Raw genomic sequence first — 6,760 nt, 5'->3', positions numbered from 1 at the left:
GGGGAATTGCGGTGGGGAGTGGGGGCGAGGAGGTGAATTGAGGAACTGCGGTGGGGAGCGGGGGCGAGGAGGTGAATTGAGGAACTGCGGTGGGGAGGGTGGAGAGGAGGTGAATTGATGAACTGCTGTGGGGAGTGGGGGAGAGGAGGTGAATTGGGGAACTGCGGTGGGGAGGGGTGCAGGAGGTGAATTGAGGAACTGCGGTGGGGAGTGGATGTGAGGAGGTGAATTGGGGAACTGCGGCGGGGTAGAGGGCGAGAGGAGGTGAATTGGGGAACTGCGGTGGGGAGGGGGGAGAGGAGGTGAATTGGGAACTGTGGTGGGGAGGGGTGAGAGGAGGTGAATTGGGGAACTGCGGTGGGGGGGAGAGGAGGTGAATTGGGGAACTGCGGTGGGGAGGGGGAGAGGAGGTGAATTGGGAAACTGCGGTGGGGAGAGGGGGAGAGGAGGTGAATTGGGGAACTGCGGTGGGGAGGGGGGAGAGGCGGTGAATTGGGGAACTTCGGTGGTGAGTGGGGGAGGGGAGGTGAAGTGGGGAACTGCGGTGGGGAGTAGGGGAGAGGAGGTGAATTGGGGAACTACGGTGGGGGAAGAGGGGTAGAAGAGGTGAATTGAGGAACTGCGGTGGGGAGGGGGGCGAGCAGGTTTATCGAGGAACTGCGGTGGGGAGGGGGGAGTCTAGGTGAAGTGGGGACTGCAGTGGGGAGTGGGGGAGAGGAGGCAAATTGGGAAACTGTGGTGGGGGTGGGGGAGAGGAGGTGAATTGGGGACTGCAGTGGCGGAGTGGGGGAGAGGAGGTGAATTGGCGACTGCGTTGGCGGAGTGGGGGATAGGAGGTGAATTGGGGAACTGCGGTGGGGAGGGCGGAGAGGAGGTGAATTGAGGAACTGCGGTGGGGAGTGGGGGAGAGGAGGTGAATTGGGGACTGCGTTGGCGGAGTGGGGGACAGGAGGTGAGTTGGGGAACTGCGGTGGGGAGGGCGGAGAGGAGGTGAATTGAGGAACTGTGGTGGGTAGGGGGGAGAGGAGGTGAATTGGGGAACTGTGGTGGGGAGGGGGAGAGGAGGTGAATTGGGGACTGCGTTGGCGGAGTGGGGGACAGGAGGTGAGTTGGGGAACTGCGCTGGGGAGGGCGGAGAGGAGGTGAATTGAGGAACTGTGGTGGGGAGGGGGAGAGGAGGTGAATTGGGGAACTGCGGTGGGGGAAGTGGGGGAGAGGAGGTGAATTGAGGAACTGCGGTGGGGAGGGGGGCGAGGAGGTTTATTGAGGAACTGCGGTGGGGAGGGTTGAGTCGAGGTGAATTGGGGACTGCAGTGGGGAGTGGGGGAGAGGAGGTGAATTGGGGACTGCGGTGGGGAGGGGGGAGAGCAGGTGAATTGGGGACTGCGCTGGGGATAGGGGAGAGGAGGTGAATTGGGGAACTGCGGTGTGGGAGGGGGGGAGAGGAGGTGAATTGGGGAACTGCGGTGGGGAGGGGGAGAGGAGGTGAATTGGGGACTGCGGTGGGGGAGTGGGGGAGAGGAGGTGAATTGTGGAACTGCGGTGGGGAGGGGGGAGAGGAGGTGAATTGGCGACTGCGGTGGGGAGGGGGGGAGAGGAGATGAATTGGGGAACTGCGGTGGTGAGATGGGGTGTGGAGGTGAATTGAGGAACTGTGGTGGGGAGTGGGGGAGAGGAGGTAAATTTCGGACTGTGGTGGGGGAGTGGGGGAGAGGAGGTGAATTGGGGAACTGCGCTTGGGAGGGGGGAGAGGAGGTGAATTGAGGAACCGCGGTGGGAGAGGGGAGAGGAGGTGAATTGGGGGCTGTGGTGGCGAGTGGGGGAGAGGGGGTGAATTGGGGAACTGTGGTGGTGGGGGAGAAGAGGTGAATTGGGGAACTGAGGTGGGGAGTGGGGGAGAGGAGGTGAATTGGGGAACTGCGGTGAGGAGAGGGGGAGAGGAGGTGAATAAGGGAAACTGCGGTGGGGAGGGGGAGAGAAGAGGTGAAATCGGGACTGTGGTGGGGAGTGGGGGAAAGGAGGTGAATTGGGGAACTGCGGTGTGGAGGGGGGGAAAGGAGTTGAATTGGGGAACTGCGGTGGGCAGGGGGGAGAGGAGGTGAATTGGGGAACTGCGGTGGGGAGGGGGGAGAGGAAGTGAATTGAGGAACTGTGGTGGGGAGGGGGGAGAGGAGGTGAATTGGGGAACTGCGGTGGGGAGTGGGGAGAGTAGGTGAATTGGGGAACTGCGGTGGGGAGGGGGGAGAGGAGATGAATTGGGGAACTGTGGTGGGGAGGGGGGAGAGGAGGTGAATTGGGGACTGCGGTGGCGGAGTGGGGGACAGGAGGTGAGTTGGGGAACTGCGGTGGGGAGGGCGGAGAGGAGGTGAATTGAGTAACTGTGGTGGGGAGGGGTGAGAGGAGGTGAATTGGGGAACTGCGTTGGGGGAAGAGGGGGAGAGGAGGTGAATTGAGGAACTGCGGTGGGGAGGGGGGCGAGGAGGTTTATTGAGGAACTGCAGTGGGGAGGGAGGAGTCGAGGTGAATTGGGGACTGCGGTGGGGAGTGGGGGAGAGGAGGTGAACTGGGGATTGCGGTGGGGAGGGGGGAGAGCAGGTGAATTGGGGATCTGCGGTGGGGAGGGGGGGAAAGGAGTTGAATTGGGGAACTGCGGTGGGCAGGGGGGAGAGGAGGTGAATTGGGGAACTGCGGTGGGGAGGGGAGAGAGGAGGTGAATTGAGGAACTGTGGTGGGGGGGGAGAGGAGGTGAATTGGGGAACTGCGGTGGGGAGTGGGGAGAGTAGGTGAATTGGGGAACTGCGGTGGGGAGGGGGGAGAGGAGATGAATTGGGGAACTGTGGTGGGGAGGGGGGAGAGGAGGTGAATTGGGGACTGCGGTGGCGGAGTGGGGGACAGGTGATGAGTTGGGGAACTGCGGTGGGGAGGGCGGAGAGGAGGTGAATTGAGGAACTGCGGTGGGGAGTGGGGGAGAGGAGGTGAATTGGGGAACTGTGGTGGGGAGGGGGGAGAGGAAATGAATTGGGCAACTGCGGTGGGGAGTGGGGGAGAGGAGGTGAATTGGGGACTGCGGTGGGGAGTGGGGGAGAGGAGGTGAATTGGGGACTGCGTTGGCGGAGTGGGGGACAGGAGGTGAGTTGGGGAACTGCGGTGGGGAGGGCGGAGAGGAGGTGAATTGAGTAACTGTGGTGGGGAGAGGTGAGAGGAGGTGAATTGGGGAACTGCGTTGGGGGAAGAGGGGGCGAGGAGGTTTATTGAGGAACTGCAGTGGGGAGGGAGGAGTCGAGGTGAATTGGGGATTGCGGTGGGGAGGGGGGAGAGCAGGTGAATTGGGGATCTGCGGTGGGGAGGGGGGGAAAGGAGGTGAATTGGGGACTGCGTTGGCGGAGTGGGGGACAGGAGGTGAGTTGGGGAACTGCGGTGGGGAGGGCGGAGAGGAGGTGAATTGAGTAACTGTGGTGGGGAGAGGTGAGAGGAGGTGAATTGGGGAACTGCGTTGGGGGAAGAGGGGGCGAGGAGGTTTATTGAGGAACTGCAGTGGGGAGGGAGGAGTCGAGGTGAATTGGGGATTGCGGTGGGGAGGGGGGAGAGCAGGTGAATTGGGGAACTGCGGTGGGGAGGGGCGAGAGGCGGTGAATTGGGGACCTGCGGTGGGGAGAGGTTGAAAGGAGGTTAATTGGGGAACTGCGGTGTGGGAGGGGGGTAGAGGAGGTGAATTGGGGAACTGTGGTGGGGAGTGGGGAAGAGGAGGTGAATTGGGGACTGCGGTGGCAGAGTGGTGGAGAGGAGGTGAATTGGGGACTGCGGTGGCGGAGTGGGGGAGAGGAGGTGAATTTCGGACTGTGGTGGGGGAGTGGGGGAGAGGAGGTGAATTTCGGACTGTGGTGGGGGAGTGGGGGAGAGGAGGTGAATTGAGGAACTGCGGTGGGGAGCGGGGGAGAGGAGGCGAATTGGGGAACTGCGGTGGGGACGGGGGAGAGGAGTTGAATTGAGGAACTGTGGTGGGGAGTGGGGGAGAGGAGGTGAATTGGGGACTGCGGTGGTGAGAGGGGGAGAGGAGGTGAATTGGGGAAATGTGGTGGGGAGTGGGGGAGAGGAGGTGAATTGAGGAAGTGCAGTGGGGAGAGGGGGAGAGGAGGTGAATTGGGATTTGCGGTGGGGAGGGGGGAGAGGAAGTGAATTGCGGAACTGCGGTGGGGAGAGGGGGAGAGGAGGCGAATTGGGGAAATGTGGTGGGGAGGGCGGAGAGGAGGTGAATTGGGGACTGCGGTGGGGGAGTGGAGTAGAGGAGGTGAATTGGGGACTGCGGTGGGGAGGGGGGGAGAGGAGGTGAATTGAGTAACTGTGGTGGGGAGTGGGGGAGAGGAGGTGAATTGGGGACTGCGGTGGGGAGTGGGGGAGAGGAGGTGAATTGGGGACTGCGGTGCGGAGGGGGGAGAGGAGTTGAATTGGGGAACTGCGGTGGTGAGAGGGGGAGAGGAGGTGAATTGAGGAACTGTGGTGGGGAGCGGGGGAGAGGAGGTGAATTGGGGACTGCGGTGGCAGAGTGGGGGAGAGGAGGTGAATTTCGGACTGTGGTGGGGGAGTCGGGGAGAGGAGGTGAATTGAGGAACTACGGTGGGGAGGGCGGAGAGGAGGATAGTTGAGGAACTGCGGTGAAAAGTGGGGGAGAGGAGGTGAATTGGGGAACTGCGGTGGGGAGTGGGGGAGAGGAGGTGAATTGAGGAACCGCGGTGGGAGAGGGGAGAGGAGGTGAATTGGGGACTGTGGTGGGGAGTGGGGGAGAGGAGGTGAATTGGGGAACTGAGGTGGGGAGTGGGGGAGAGGCGGTGAATTGGGGAACTGCGGTGGGGAGGGTGGAGATGAGGTGAATTGGGGAACTGTGGTGTGGAGTGGGGAGAGGAGGTGAATTGGGGACTGTGGTAGGGAGTTGGGGAGAGGAGGTGAATTGGGGAACTGCGGTGGGGGAGGGGAGAGGAGGTGAATTAGGGAACTGCGGTGGGGAGGGGTTGAGGAGGTGAATTGAGGAACTGTGGTGGGGAGAGGGGGAGAGGAGGTGAATTGGGGTGTGTGGTAGGGAGTTGGGAGAGGAGGTGAATTGGAGAACTGCGGTGGGGGAGGGGGAGAGGAGGTGAATTCACAACTGCGATGGGGGGAGAGGAAGTGAATTGGGGAACTGCGGTGGGGAGCGGGGGAGAGGTGAATTGGGGACTGCGGTGGAGAGGGAGGAGAGGAGGTGAATTGGGCAACTGTGGTGGGGAGGGGGGAGAGGAGGTGAATTGTGGAATTGCAGTGGTGGAGAGGGGGAGAGGAGGTGAATTGGGGAACGGTTTTAATAAGCATCTCTGCACCTCAGCCATAAGTAGGACTTCTTGGTGGCCAAAAGTTTTAATTCTGATTCCCATTCCTGGTCTGATAGTTGGTCCATAGCCTCCTTTTACACCAAAGTGAGACCACCCTCTGGACAGAGGTGCACCACTTTATATTTCTCCTGGTTGCCTTCCAACCTAATGGCATAAATATCAAATTCTCCATCCTGTAGACAATTTCCACCCCCTCAATCCCACTCTGACCATTTTACTTCTCATGTGCCTAACACTTCCCCCTGGGTCCCCTTCCTCCTTCCATTTCTCCTATGGTCTACTCTCCTCTTCTATGAAATTCTTTCTCCTCTAGCCCTTGACCTTTCCCACACATTTGTCTTCATCTGTCACCTTTCAGCCAGTCTGTTTCCCCTCCCCCACCTTTTCTTATTCTGCCATCTTCCCCCTTCCTTCTCAGTCCTGAAGAGGGGGATCAGTCTGAAACATCGACTGTTCACTTATGCAGACATTGCCTGACCTGCTGAGTTCCTCCAGCATTTTCTGAGTGACAATTGTATCCTTTGGGAGCTTAGGAGTACGATGACGCCTCATGGCGACTCCTTTACTTGCATCTTCGGAAGCTGCTCTGTTTCTATCTTTAATATCTCTATTTTTCCGTTCCAGGGTTTTCTTGAAGAACCTGACCTGGAGTTATATGCTGACTTTGGTTCTTTGCGGAAGTGGGACTTGCTCCCAGGGTCTCACGACTGGCCGCTATTCGAAATGCCAAGGACATGGCCTTGAAGACTAATGCGCCTTCAGGGTCCCAGGATTTTGTGGCTCTGGAGGTGGACAGACTCAGGATCAGTGTCGCCACAGAAAACTGGTGTGTCGTGCGAGATGGAAGATCGAAAGCAGCAAGCTGGCTGCTGGCTCTGTGCCCAGAGCTCGGAAAAAGTGACACAACAGACTTTTAAATCGTAAATCAGTGAGTTGTTTGTGATGTTTTCCGTCTCAATGCGAAATGGAAACAGCTCTTTTTCCCTTATTAGGGAGAGAGAGAGCCTGTGGTGTGTTGAATACCGGGTGAGCGAGTAGTCTTTGGGGTACTGCAAGTCTGCATCTTTGCTGATGCTTGCTGCATGCTTGAGTACTTGGTGGGAGGTGCCGTTTCTTTTTGGTGGTGGGGGAGGGGGGTCATTGCTTTGCTGCTGCTTGTGCGTAGGAGGGGGGGTTGGGGAGGCTTTGGGGTTCTAACATTTAACTGTCACTTATTCTTTTGGGCACTCCTCTGTTTTCACGGATGATTGTGAAGAAAAGGAATTTCAATATATATATATTGTATACATTTCTTTGACATTAAATGTACCTTTGGAAACCTATTGAATGTTTTGTAGATCCAGTATTTCCAGCATTTTTCTTTGTACATCAGTCAATTACAAACATATGTGAGCATTTTC

General features: G+C 58.8%; 1 long non-coding RNA gene across 1 annotated transcript in view; it reads left to right on the top strand.

Annotated features, from left to right (window-relative positions):
- LOC140185848 (uncharacterized) overlaps positions 1-6,446 on the top strand; it is a 228,516-nt gene extending 222,070 nt beyond the window's left edge. Inside the window, exon 3 of the long non-coding RNA XR_011882743.1 lies at positions 5,985-6,446. This is a non-coding gene — a long non-coding RNA (uncharacterized lncRNA). The remainder of the gene's footprint in view (positions 1-5,984) is intronic.
- Positions 6,447-6,760: the final 314 nt, after the last annotated feature.

The sequence above is a fragment of the Mobula birostris genome, chromosome 21 (genome assembly GCF_030028105.1).
Source record: "Mobula birostris isolate sMobBir1 chromosome 21, sMobBir1.hap1, whole genome shotgun sequence".
Classification (NCBI taxonomy): domain Eukaryota; kingdom Metazoa; phylum Chordata; class Chondrichthyes; order Myliobatiformes; family Myliobatidae; genus Mobula; species Mobula birostris.
Note: the sequence above shows the minus strand (reverse complement) of the source record. Positions and strands in the feature narration are given on the sequence as shown.